We start from the raw sequence: 14,530 nt of genomic DNA, 5'->3' as shown, positions 1-14,530 counted from the left end.
ACAATCATTGGGAAGACCGCTGACTTGAGAGTTGTCCAGAAGACGATCATGAATACCCTCGACAAGGAGATTAAAGGAGGAATGAAGTCATTTTTAAACTTGCTTTACTTCTTAATTAACGTGTTGTTCAATTACGTTTTCGGTTTTATTAACCTTATATCGTGACTCGTATTGACATATTACAACCCCAATTCCAAAAAAGTTGGGACAAAGTACAAATTGTAAATAAAAACGGAATGCAATGATGTGGAAGTTTCAAAATTCCATATTTTATTCAGAATAGGACATAGATGACATATCAAATGTTTAAACTGAGAAAATGTATCATTTAAAGAGAAAAATTAGGTGATTTTAAATTTCATGACAACAACACATCTCAAAAAAGTTGGGACAAGGCCATGTTTACCACTGTGAGACATCCCCTTTTCTCTTTACAACAGTCTGTAAACGTCTGGGGACTGAGGAGACAAGTTGCTCAAGTTTAGGGATAGGAATGTTAACCCATTCTTGTCTAATGTAGGATTCTAGTTGCTCAACTGTCTTAGGTCTTTTTTTGTCGTATCTTCCGTTTTATGATGCGCCAAATGTTTTCTATGGGTGAAAGATCTGGACTGCAGGCTGGCCAGTTCAGTACCCGGACCCTTCTTCTACGCAGCCATGATGCTGTAATTGATGCAGTATGTGGTTTGGCATTGTCATGTTGGAAAATGCAAGGTCTTCCCTGAAAGAGACGTCGTCTGGATGGGAGCAAATGTTGCTCTAGAACCTGGATATACCTTTCAGCATTGATGGTGTCTTTCCAGATGTGTAAGCTGCCCATGCCACACGCACTAATGCAACCCCATACCATCAGAGATGCAGGCTTCTGAACTGAGCGCTGATAACAACTTGGGTCGTCCTTCTCCTCTTTAGTCCGAATGACACGGCATCCCTGATTTCCATAAAGAACTTCAAATTTTGATTCGTCTGACCACAGAACAGTTTTCCACTTTGCCACAGTCCATTTTAAATGAGCCTTGGCCCAGAGAAGACGTCTGCGCTTCTGGATCGTGTTTAGATACGGCTTCTTCTTTGAACTATAGAGTTTTAGCTGGCAACGGCGGATGGCACGGTGAATTGTGTTCACAGATAATGTTCTCTGGAAATATTCCTGAGCCCATTTTGTGATTTCCAATACAGAAGCATGCCTGTATGTGATGCAGTGCCGTCTAAGGGCCCGAAGATCACGGGCACCCAGTATGGTTTTCCGGCCTTGACCCTTACGCACAGAGATTCTTCCAGATTCTCTGAATCTTTTGATGATATTATGCACTGTAGATGATGATGTGTTCAAACTCTTTGCAATTTTACACTGTCGAACTCCTTTCTGATATTGCTCCACTATTTGTCGGTGCAGAATTAGGGGGATTGGTGATCCTCTTCCCATCTTTACTTCTGAGAGCCGCTGCCACTCCAAGATGCTCTTTTTATACCCAGTCATGTTAATGACCTATTGCCAATTGACCTAATGAGTTGCAATTTGGTCCTCCAGCTGTTCCTTTTTTTTGTACCTTTAACTTTTCCAGCCTCTTATTGCCCCTGTCCCAACTTTTTTGAGACGTGTTGCTGTCATGAAATTTCAAATGAGTCAATATTTGGCATGAAATTTCAAAATGTCTCACTTTTGACATTTGATATGTTGTCTGTGTTCTATTGTGAATACAATATCAGTTTTTGAGATTTTGTTAATTATTGCATTCCGTTTTTATTTACAATTTGTACTTTGTCCCAACTTTTTTGGAATCGGGGTTGTATATAACACTTTTCGGTTTTTAGCCATGTTGAATGTAGTTCGTTTAGTCCACGGTAGGTGTCACTAATCCGTGCAATCTTCACGAGACTTGTGCGAGACTTCAGACGTGAAGTGTCAGTGCCGCCATTTTGAAAACTGTGCCAGATCACCATATCATTCCAATTTAGATTCATTTCAAGATTTGCCAGCTTCATCAGTGATGGAGATTATTCTGTACGACTTCGAACCAACGTGGAGTAGAGAAGAGTTACCGTAGAAAGGCGACAGGATGAGGACTAATCTGTCGCGCTGGTATTTACGTCATTACTGTCGCACAATCAAAACGTGCCAGATCAGGCGGCTGGTTGGTTTTCAAAATAATAAATACATGCATGTATTTTTGTGATAAATACATATTATACTGAGCACATTTCCCACATAATCCCTCACTCAGGTTTCGGACAGCATTGCAAAATATAGTGGGCGTCCCCACTACTGTATATAGTGAATAGGGAGCGATTTCAGACGCAGGGAAAACTTCCGGCTTGATTACATCAGTATCCGAAAGAGGGCACGTGCGTCTTTTGACAATGCTGGCAGATGTTGGTCGCTTTGATTTCCACTGTATGTTTTACTTCCGTCCTACGATGTCTCACACAGGTCTCTGCGAATCTCGTTTACGGCCATTGCTTTGACATATGGACTGATGTATTACGTAGCGCAGGGGTTTTCAAAGTGTGGGAGAGTCAGACCCCCTCTCAGAGAGCAAATAAACAACAGCGCCCCCCCCTTACAATTTTTGTTGTTGCTATACTTAATGTTCCATTCGTATTTAAAAAAAAAATGGTTGTACACATTATTTTTTTCTTTTACACATTTTAAACATCTGTGCTTTTTTAAAACATCTTGTTTTACACATTTTAAACATCTGTGCTTTTTTAAAACATCTTGTTTTACACATTTTAAACATCTGTGCTTTTTTAAAACGTCTTGTTTTACACATTTTAAACATCTGTGCTTTTTTAAAACATCTTTTTTTACACATTTTAAACATCTGTGCTTTTTTTTAAAAAAACGGCTTGTTTTACGCATTTTAAACATCTGTGCTTTTTTAAAACGTCTTGTTTTACACATTTTAAACATCTGTGCTTTTTTAAAACATCTTTTTTTACACATTTTAAACATCTGTGCTTTTTTAAAACATCTTGTTTTACACATTTTAAACATCTGTGCTTTTTTAAAACGTCTTGTTTTACGCATTTTAAACATCTGTGCTTTTTTAAAAAAAACGTCGTTTTACACATTTTAAACATCTGTGCTTTTTTAAAACGTCTTGTTTTACGCATTTTAAACATCTGTGCTTTTTTAAAAAAACGTCGTTTTACACATTTTAAACATCTGTGCTTTTTTAAAAAAACGTCTTGTTTTACACATTTTAAACATCTGTGCTTTTTTAAAACGTCTTGTTTTACACATTTTAAACATCTGTGCTTTTTTAAAACGTCTTGTTTTACACATTTTAAACATCTGTGCTTTTTTAAAAAACGTCTTGTTTTACGCATTTTAAATATCTGTGCTTTTTTAAAAAAACGTCTTGTTTTACGCATTTTAAACATCTGTGCTTTTTTAAAAAAACGTCGTTTTACACATTTTAAACATCTGTGCTTTTTTAAAACCTTTTTTTTACACATTTTAAACATCTGTGCTTTTTTAAAACATCTTTTTTTGCACATTTTAAACATCTGTGCTTTTTAAAAAAAACGGCTTGTTTTACGCATTTTAAATATCTGTGCTTTTTTAAAAAAAAGTCTTGTTTTACACATTTTAAACATCTGTGCTTTTTAAAAACGTCTTGTTTTACACATTTTAAACATCTGTGCTTTTTTACAACATCTTTTTTTACACATTTTAAACATCTGTGCTTTTTTAAAAAAAATCTTGTTTTACACATTTTAAACATCTGTGCTTTTTTAAAACGTCTTGTTTTACACATTTTAAACATCTGTGCTTTTTTAAAAAAACGTCTTGTTTTACACATTTTAAACATCTGTGCTTTTTTAAAAAACATCTTGTTTTACGCATTTTAAATATCTGTGCTTTTTTAAAAAAACCTCGTTTTACACATTTTAAACATCTGTGCTTTTTTAAAACGTCTTGTTTTACACATTTTAAACATCTGTGCTTTTTTAAAAAAATCTTTTTTTTACACATTTTAAACATTTGTGCTTTTTAAAAAAAATCTTTTTTACACATTTTAAACATCTGTGCTTTTTTAAAAAAATCTTTTTTTTACACATTTTAAACATCTGTGCTTTTTTAAAACATCTTTTTTTACACATTTTAAACATCTGTGCTTTTTTTAAAAAAATCTTGTTTTACACATTTTAAACATCTGTGCTTTTTTAAAATGTCTTGTTTTACACATTTTAAACATCTGTGCTTTTTTAAAAAAACGTCTTGTTTTACACATTTTAAACATCTGTGCTTTTTTAAAAAACATCTTGTTTTACGCATTTTAAATATCTGTGCTTTTTTAAAAAAACCTCGTTTTACACATTTTAAACATCTGTGCTTTTTTAAAACGTCTTGTTTTACACATTTTAAACATCTGTGCTTTTTTAAAAAAATCTTTTTTTTACACATTTTAAACATTTGTGCTTTTTAAAAAAAATCTTTTTTACACATTTTAAACATCTGTGCTTTTTTAAAACATCTCTTTTTTTACACATTTTAAACATCTGTGCTTTTTTAAAAAACATCTTGTTTTACGCATTTTAAATATCTGCTTTTTTAAAAAAACCTCGTTTTACACATTTTAAACATCTGTGCTTTTTTAAAACAATCTTTTTTTTTTACACATTTTAAACATCTGTGCTTTTTTAAAAAAATCTTGTTTTACACATTTTAAACATCTGTGCTTTTTTAAAACATTTTTTTTTTTTTACACATTTTAAACATCTGTGCTTTTTTTTAAAAACATCTTGTTTTACACATTTTAAACATCTCATAGCATCGTTAGCTAGCACCTCTTGGCAGACAACACACTGTGGCAGTGGAGCATCTTCAGATCCAGTCCATGCAAATCCAAACTTTAAATAATCGTGGTCATACTTCCTTCTTTTTTTGCTTGGCCCAGACTCTGTCTCCTCACTCACTGTAGCTTTAGCTACTAAAAATCGATCCATTTTGTCTCTGGCAAAGGCTAGCTGAAGTTCGCTAAATGTCCGCAATAGTAACTTATTCTGGCTTATTTTTCCTCACGTTGCGCATGAAGAGCTCTGGCGCCCCCTAGGGGAGGCGCACCCCACACTTTGAAAAGTCCTGACGTAGCATATTTCAAACACTCATAACTTGCTATAGCAGTGACAAAATAGCTACCAGAAATGCATTCCGACATTTAATAAAATAAGAAATAGAATTTTGATGATGAGTTTGCCTTCAGTTCCCCTTTAAGCCACAGAAGGTCAATGCTGGAAAGGAAAATGCTGGCTGGAAAAGGTGCGCAAGCAACAGCCTTGAGAGGAGCTATGCAGCTCTTAATATCCACCATGTACCTCTGATAAATCCTCTTTTTATTGGACGTGCTTGACAAAGTTTGATTTTTTTTTTTTTTCCTTTCTGGGCAATTTCCTCTAAACGGAGATGCAGGCAGAAACCTCAAGTGAGAAAACGAAGGGTGTTTATCCCAGGCTTGAGATGAAATGTGTGTGTTTGTGGGACCGTCCACTCAGATTCTTTCTCATCTGATAAGGTAATTGATACTGCTGTAGCCTGGGATGAGTGAAGGGTTCTTCATCTCTCTCTCTCTTTCTCTCAGAATCCCTCGCTGTCACTCTTTGGGTCACTTGCCCTGGTTTTGTCCTGTTTGTCCTGTCTGTCAGCACCATCTAAATGAGCTTTTTGTCCTGAGCTCTCTCCAGCGCACAGGGTTCTAACTCTCCAACTCTCCTCCTCTCTCTCACACACACACAATGTAGAAATGGACGCCATGGTTAACAAAGCACGTCTGCTTTCTGAAGACTCGCTTCTGGTTTTCCTAAAAGCGTCCTAACTAACCGTGATGCTTGCTTTACCGTTTTCCCCTGATCTTTGTGCTTGGATTCATTTAGGAAGCGAGGCTTTTGATCGAGACCGCGACTCATTAAGTAGCGCAGCTCTCACACACACTATTAAGTAGCACGTTGGCTTGCAGTCGTTTCACATCCTCGTCCAGCCTCGCAGCTGAATCCACTACGCAGGAAAATTACTCCAAGATGTCCTGTATCTGGTGGCCAATCCAAACAGATAAGGAGTGGCCGCAACTCGATATATCACATCTGAAACTGCCATAATCACACCGTAATTTTAAACAATTGTAATCCAAACACTGATGACTAATAACTGCTGTTGTTTGTGCGTTTAGCTTGGAGTGGGTGTACAGAAGCCAGGGACTACATGTGTGCCCGGGTTTGTGTCTCGTCCGCTGGTGGAAAGCTGGCTTCTCGTATCGAAAATGTGATCTTGCTGTTCGGATGGAAAAACATGCACTCCCGTTATTACAGGAAGTCACATTAAGGAAGTTTGGAAGTTTAATACCAGGGCTGCCAAAGTGCCGTTATTCATCACCCCAAATGTTTTTTGAAAATTATCACCTGACTTGATGTGAGGAATGAAGAACTGTCCTGCTGTTGGACAAAATGAATGAGCACTGGTGTGGTGCGATGAGTTCGAGTTACTGATACCATGACTATAAAAGTTTTATTCCTCTTATTCCTTCCTTCCTTTGTTCCTTGCATTCTTTTTTCCTTTTCCACTTTCCTTTCTTTCATGCTTCCTTAATTGATTTCTGACTTCTTTCTTGCTTCCTTCCTTTTACATTCCTTCTTTACTTCCTTTCTTAATTTGGTCCTTCTGTTCTTTTTCTTTTTTAATTTGGTCTCTTCTTTCTTTCTTGATTTGGTTGGTCTGTCTTCCTTTCTTGATTTGGTTGGTCCTTCCTTCTTTCCTTCCTTTCTTTCTCTCTTGATTTGGTTCTTTCTTTCTTTCTTTGGCCCTTCTGTTCTTTTTTTCTTTTTGATTTAGTTCATTCTTTTTCTTGATTTGGTCCTTCCTTCCTTCCTTTCTTGATTTGGTCCTTCCTTTCTTGAGTTGGTTGGTCCTTCCTCCTTTCCTTCCTTTCTTTTCCCCCCCCTTTGGTCGGTCCTTCCTTCCATCCTTCCTTCTTTCCTTCCTTTCTTTTTTCCCCTTTGGTCAGTTCTTTCTTTCTTTCTTTCTTTCTTTCTTTCTTTCTTTCTTTCTTTCTTTCTTTCTTTCTTTCTTTTTCTTTGGCCCTTCTGTTCTTTTTTCTTTTTGATTTAGTTCGTTCTTTTTCTTGATTTGGTCCCGCCTTTCTTTCTTTCTTTCTTTCTTTCTTTCCCTTTGGTCGGTCCTTCCTTCCGTCCTTCCTTCTTTCCTTCCTTTCTTTCTCTCTTGATTTGGTTTCTTTCTTTCTTTGGCCCTTCTGTTCTTTTTTTTTCCTTTCATTTTGCTTTGGTTCTTTCTTTCTTGATTTGGTCCCATCTTTCGTTCTTTCTTGATTTGGTCCCCCTTTTCTTTCTTTCTTTCTTGATTTGGTCCCGCCTTTTTCTTTCTTTCTTTCTTGATTTGGTCCCCCCCTTTTCTTTCTTTCTTTCTTTCTTTCTTTCTTTCTTTCTTTCTTTCTTGATTTGGTCCTGTCTTTTTCTTTCTTTCTTTCTTTCTTTCTTTCTTTCTTGATTTTGGTCCCGCCTTTCTTTCTTTTTCTTTCTTTCTTGATTTGGTCCCGCCTTTCTTTTTCTTTCTTTCTTTCTTTCTTTCTTTCTTTCTTTCTTTCTTTCTTTCTTTCTTGATTTGGTCCTTCCTTCCTTTCTTTTTTTTGTTTCTTGATTTGGTCCTTCCTTCTTTCCTTCCTTCCTTTCTCTGATTTGGTTCTTTCTTTCTTTCTTTCTTTCTTTCTTTCTTTCTTTCTTTCTTTCTTTCTTTCTTTGGCCCTTCTGTTCTTTTTTCTTTCTTTTTGATTGTTTCTTTTTCTTGATTTGGTCCCGCCTTTCTTTCTTTCTTTCTTTCTTTCTTTCTTTCTTTCTTTCTTTCTTTCTTTCCTTTCCTTTGGCCGGTCCTTCCTTCCGTCCTTCCTTCTTTTATTCCTTTCTTTCTCTCTTGATTTGGTTTTCTTTCTTTCTTTCTTTGGCCCTTCTGTTTTTTTTTCCTTTCTTTTTGCTTTGGTTCTTTTTCTTAATTTGGTCCCACCTTTCTTTCTTTCTTTCTTTCTTTGGCCCTTCTGTTCTTTTTTCTTTCTTTTTGATTTAGTTTGTTCTTTTTCTTGATTTGGTCCCGCCTTTCTTTCTTTCTTTCCCTTTCCTTTGGCCGGTCCTTCCTTCCGTCCTTCCTTCTTTTATTCCTTTCTTTCTCTCTTGATTTGGTTTTCTTTCTTTCTTTCTTTGGCCCTTCTGTTTTTTTCCCTTTCTTTTTGCTTTGGTTCTTTTTCTTGATTTGGTCCCGTCTTTCTTTCTTTCTTTCTTTCTTTCTTTCTTTCTTGATTTGGTCCCCCCTTTCTTTCTTTTTCTTTCTTGATTTGGTCCCCCCTTTCTTTCTTTTTCTTTCTTTCTTGATTTGGTCCTGCCTTTTTCTTTTCTTTCTTGATTTAGTCCCGCCTTTTTCTTTTCTTTCTTGATTTGGTCCCGCCTTTCTTTCTTTTTCTTTTCTTTCTTGATTTGGTCCTTCCTTACTTTCTTTTTTTCCTTTTTGTTTCTTGATTTGGTCCTTCTGTCCTTCCTTCTTTCCTTCCTTTCTTTCTCTGATTTGGTTCTTTCTTTCTTTCTTTCTTTCTTTGGCCCTTCTGTTCTTTTTTCTTTCTTTTTGATTTAGTTCGTTCTTTTTCTTGATTTGGTCCTCTTTCTTTCTTTCTTTCTTTCTTTCTTTCTTTCCCTTTGGCCGGTCCTTCCTTCCGTCCTTCCTTCTTTCCTTCCTTTCTTTCTCTCTTAATTTGGTTTTCTTTCTTTCTTTCTTTGGCCCTTCTGTTCTTTTTTCTTTCTTTTTGATTTAGTTCGTTCTTTTTCTTGATTTGGTCCTCTTTCTTTCTTTCTTTCTTTCTTTCTTTCTTTCTTTCTTTCTTTCTTTCCCTTTGGCCGGTCCTTCCTTCCGTCCTTCCTTCTTTCCTTCCTTTCTTTCTCTCTTAATTTGGTTTTCTTTCTTTGGCCCTTCTGTTTTTTTTCCTTTCTTTTTGCTTTGGTTCTTTTTCTTAATTTGGTCCCGCCTTTCTTTCTTTCTTTCTTTCTTTCTTTCTTTCTTTCTTTCTTGATTTGGTCCCACCTTTCTTTCTTTCTTTCTTTCTTTCTTTCTTTCTTTCTTTCCCTTTGGCCGGTCCTTCCTTCCGTCCTTCCTTCTTTCCTTCCTTTCTTTCTCTCTTAATTTGGTTTTCTTTCTTTGGCCCTTCTGTTTTTTTTTCCTTTCTTTTTGCTTTGGTTCTTTTTCTTAATTTGGTCCCGCCTTTCTTTCTTTCTTTCTTTCTTTCTTTCTTGATTTGGTCCCACCTTTCTTTCTTTCTTTCTTTCTTTCTTGATTTGGTCCTGCCTTTCTTTCTTTTTTTCCTTTTTGTTTCTTGATTTGGTCCTTCTGTTCTTCCTTCCTCTGTTGCTTCCTTCCTTGCCAAGTTCTATTATTCTTATACCATAATTTTTAAAAATGTATTTGAGTGGCACATCAATGGTTAACTCTGTTACCTCACAGCAAAAAGGTTCTGAGTTCTAACCTCGTGGCTGACTGAGGCCTTTCTGCATGGAGTTTGCATGTTCTCCTCATGCCTGTGTGGGTTTCCTCCATGTGCTCCGGTTTTCTCCAACAGTCCAAAGCCATGCGGATTGTCTCTAACCTGCCCAGAGGTGTGAGTGTGATGGTTGTTCGTCTCTGTGTTAGCGCTGCGGTAGATTGGTGACCTGCCCAGGGTGAACTCCGCCCCTCACATGAAGTCCACTTTCCCCTGCAACCCTGACAGATGAGCGGTATAGATGACGGATGGATGGATAAACAATCATTCCCTCACCAACTTCAGTTTTCTATCTCTTGTAAAGTTAATAATGCAGCAAAAAAAAAAAAAAACCACAGTTTCCCACATTACCTATAAATCGGGCAGTGTAAACTTGTCCTGAAACTTGTTGCTTTATCAGTTTTGCCTCTGACTGGGACAGGATGCTGGGGTTTTTGAGAGAGTAAATTTCAGCCTTCAAAAGGAACTTCATTAGTCAACGTTAGGCATTTGTTCCACCCGTTGCTAGCGGTGTTCTAGTTCTAAGCGCGGTGCGTTTTAGAGAAGTGTGTGAGCAGTAGGGTGTGTGCTTTCTGTACTGTAGCTCCACAGCTGGAGTGTTTTACCACCCAGCTCGCTGAGTCACCTCCACTGACCTGCCCACAGCAATCACACTGTTCAGCAAAGCAAAACACAGATCCCACACAACCAGAGTGCTATAGGAACACACACACACCCACACACTCCAGGACCGACGTTATACACATACAAGTTAAAGTTAGATGAAGGGAAGTGCATGCAGCAATTACCGCCCAACAGAGTGCTAGTTTAAAAAAAAAAAAAAAGAGAGAGAGACAGCTAATCTCGTATCTTCTAATCACGAATTACTCCAAACAACTTCAAAGAGCATTAGTGCTGTGGTAAAATCACAAAACAATAAATCCAACCGATTTTCTATTTGCAACCTGTAACTTGTTTTGATCTGAAGAATTCTGGTGGGTTGAGTATCCGCTACGCTGACAGCAGTTTTAAGGATTAAACTCCAGCTGCCAGATTTCTCATTCAGACCATGAACAGAGTCATTGAGAACGAACGATCATGGAAGATAAAGTTTTTCAAAAAAGAACAGACCAGGAAATCGGGACCGAAATCGGAGGCTCTTTCCACGCTTTTGTGCCCCGTCTACTCTAATCAAGAAACGAACAAGTGGCCTGTTACAGCCCAAACTAGGCTTCGATTCTCTCTCCAACCAGGAGGAAAGGGAGGAATAAAGCCAGTTTTACACTGTGGGCTTCCAGCGGGTTATAATCTTTTAAGGTTATTGCTGCGAACGCTGTACGAGATCCTAATAAAATGCGCGAAAATGACCGCAGACTCGGCGATGACGTGTCCGTGCCAGATTATACAGTTTTGTCTTACCATGGAGAAAATCTTCAAGATATTCTTATGGAGTTTTATTCATCTTTCCAGCACTCCAGTTCAGTACATTACAGTAAAAAAAAAAAAAAAAAGACTTGTGGTTATTTAACACTTTCCTGGAGGTTTGAAGAACCATCGGGTGAAACTGTATACTGTATAATCACCGAACACATAATTACCAATTGTTTCCTCTGAAGAATTTAGAAATTTACAGATTAAATGACTGATACCTTGGAAGCATTCATTTTTGCACCTGTTCATCCATCCTTAATTTCTTCTTTACTTCCTTGTTTTATTCCTTCGCTTCATTCCACGCTTTCTTGCTTCCATTCGTCTTTGCTTCCTTGCTTTGTTCTTTCCGTGCTTGCTTCCTGTTCAGTTTTCTTCCTTTTTACATTTCTTCCTTCCTTAATGTTTCTTCCTTCCTTCCTTTATTTACTTTGTTCCCTTCCTTCCTTGCTTGTTTTCCTTCCTTCCTTCCTCCCTCCCTTCCTTCTTCCCTTCATTTACTTTGTTCCTCTCTTCCTTCCTCCCTTTCTCGCTTGCTTATTTACTTTGTTCCTTCTTTCCTCCTTTCTTTATTTACTTTGTTCCTCCCTTCCTTCCTTTCTTGCTTGCTTATTTACTTTGTTCCTTCTTTCCTCCCTTCCTTTATTTACTTTGTTCCTTCCTTGGTTGTTTTCCTTCCTTCCTCCCCTTCTTTCCTTCCTTCTTTTCTTGTTGCTTATTTACTTTGTTCCTTCCTTCTTTATTTACTTTGTTCCTTCCTTCCTCCCCTCATTTCCTTCCTTCTTTTCTTGTTGCTTATTTACTTTGATCCTTCTTTCCTCCCTTCCTTCTTTCCTTTTTGATTTACTTTGTTCTTTCCTTCCCTCCTCATTTCCTTCCTTCTTTTCTTGTTGCTTATTTACTTTGATCCTTCTTTCCTCCCTTCCTTTCCTTATTGATTTACTTTGTTCCTTTCTTCCTTCATTTACTTTGTTCCTTCCGTCCTTTCTCCGTTGCTTGTTTTCTTCCTTCTTTATTTACTTTGTTCCTTCCTTCCCTCCTTATTTCCTTCCTTCTTTTCTTGTTGCTTATTTGCTTCCTTCTTTCCTCACTTGTTTCCTTCCTAACCTTTCTTCATTCCTTATTTACTTTGCTCCATCCTTCTTTCGTTATTTACTTTGTTCCTTCCTTTCTCCCTTATTTCCTTCCTTCCTTTCTTGCTTGCTTATATAATGTTCCTTCCTTCCTTCCTTCCTTACTACTTTCCTTATTTGTTCCTTCCTTGCTTGCTTCCTTTCTTCCTGTCTTACTTTCTTTCATTCTTCCTTCCTTCATTCCTTCCTTCCATCCATCTTGACTTGTCCTTACTTCCTCCCTTAATTGTTTCCATCCTTCTTTCTGAAACGGTTTGTTTTATTGATTGAAATATGATGTCTAAAACAGAATCCGTTTCTGGTTTTGTAATTGAACGCGTTTTGGGATGGAGGGAATGCTGCATGCTGTCATGTGTCCATGTTGATTGTCCCCCAAAAACCCTTTATGGAATTTATGGGAGCATTTTACCAAAAAGGTCTTTCCCAGAAATGGTTACTGACCGAACTGACCAGCTGCCCTTAAACTTTGGTTTTCAGTCACTTTGTCTTTTCTCAGTGCAGTGAAGTATGAAGGCCGTTATTGACCGTGGTAATGGCACATGTACGACACGTGCGATTCAGAGAGAAAAGGCTGAAAAATTCCTGTAAAATTATGATTGGTAGCAGAATTAAAGAGCGTTTACACCAGCGTGTTAAGAGAAATGGAGAAAAAGATACAAAATGATGTAAATCCTTAGTGCAAGTAAATGGTGTGTTGGTTAATGGGAGTGAATATAGATAGGGAATGGTGGATACCGCCTTGCACGTTGATATTTATTGCCACTGCTTGCCCCCAAGATTCCTCTTTGGAAACGTGGGTGAGGACGATCTGGTACGGAGAGAAGCAATGAACTTTACTGTGGGTGTGCTTGTTTGTTTTGGTTTGAAATTCTGCTCAGAAAGCAAGGCGATCTCGTATCGAACGAGACGCCAGGGGCCTCGGGGTCATCCTGCGTTTTTCACATATGGCCATCGGATTCCTTTCCTGTTATGTTTGTATCCACAAGCCGCTCCAGGACACTGATCGTTTCATGTACCGTGAAAACTCGGTTTCATAAAATCCTCACAAACGCTCCAGGGAACTGTATTTACTTGGCAAAAAGCAGCCTAAAGTCATGGTTGAAGCTCTCATCCGGGTCACCTGGGAGACGGTCAGTAAGAGCATCAGGTCAGCTGTGACCATCAGAGGTTAAGACTTGAGCGAAGGACACTGCTGTTGGTTCGACGCGTGCGCTATTTGGCAGAAAGTCCGGGACACTGGACAACCCCAGAAATCTGGCACGGGCTGTAGAGTTTTATTAACAACAAGGCCGATTCGCACCTCCCTTTGCAGGTGCAGCCGCTGTGCTGGCTCGCCCTCAACCAGAGTTATTGCCTCTTATAACCTAACTGCCCACGAAACACATCTGCTTCCAGTTAGCGTTCGCGCTGATCTCAGACCTGCACTGAGCCGTGCTGGTTATCGACACGGTCTGCCCCCGTTCTACTCGTACAGCTCCGAGATCTGAGCCTCCGAACCATCCGATATGCTCGCACATGCTGAAAAAGACAGCTATGTCCTCAAAGAACCTTGGACCTTTTTCTCTGGAGCAGCTCGGACTGTCCACGTCGTCTCCAGGCACACAGCATCTTGTTTTGTTCAGTCTCTTTTTACCAATATCATTTCCAAAATTAAAAACATTTAAAGCAATCGGTGATGTAAATATGAAACATGAGTGGGTGATGTGAAGGTTGAAATCACATTTTAAAACCCAAGAAGGCCATGGATAACTGTCGTATTGTCGGGTATCAAACTTGCGATGTTCTCTCGATAGTACGAATACTTTTTTTGTTTTGATACTCGGGAACCAAAGGTAGCTCGATTTTGAGCTCATCTGGCTGCAGGCCAGGTTGAACAAGCTTATGCGATCACGTGTCGTTCGTCTGTCGTTCTCATCGTCTGTCCACAATTTACACAAAATCGCTGCTCTTCCGACAGGATTGGTCAATTTTCAATCAAACTCGCATCCAGTGTTTCCCAGGTAGGTGTGTGCGTGTAAAAGTTGTCAAGAAGGTGGCGCCACCGGTCATTTACCGTACAATTTTATGAGAGTCTGAAATTTTTGGCCGACTCGTCAGATTAAATGCTACTCTTCGTTAACTGCCGGGACGTTTTCACTGAAACTCATCCAGAAGACTCTCAAGACACATTCCAGCAAGAGTTGTTCACCAGGTGGCGCCACCTGCCATGGATACGGCGACACGGGTCACGTGCAATTTCGCAAAAATCGCTGCTACTCCTACAGGAGTGATCGGATTTCAAACTCTCGTACAACAGTGGGCGGTATGAGCCAAGAGCCTCATTGAGGCTGTTTTATTAATAAAGTACACTAGCGGCTTTAGTTCCCTTGGAGTTGCTTTGGAGAAGCGTGCATTTTGTTTCACGTTGTCATCACAAAGTTCCATTTCCAATCTTCCAGTAACCGGTGATGGATCGGCGCC

General features: G+C 38.5%; 1 protein-coding gene across 7 annotated transcripts in view; it reads left to right on the top strand.

Annotated features, from left to right (window-relative positions):
- bbs9 (Bardet-Biedl syndrome 9) overlaps nucleotides 1-14,530 on the top strand; it is a 253,915-nt gene that overhangs the window by 30,037 nt on the left and 209,348 nt on the right. The window lies entirely within an intron of this gene.

Source organism: Neoarius graeffei, chromosome 23, assembly GCF_027579695.1.
Source record: "Neoarius graeffei isolate fNeoGra1 chromosome 23, fNeoGra1.pri, whole genome shotgun sequence".
In the NCBI taxonomy this organism is placed as follows: Eukaryota; Metazoa; Chordata; class Actinopteri; order Siluriformes; family Ariidae; genus Neoarius; species Neoarius graeffei.
Note: the sequence above shows the minus strand (reverse complement) of the source record. Positions and strands in the feature narration are given on the sequence as shown.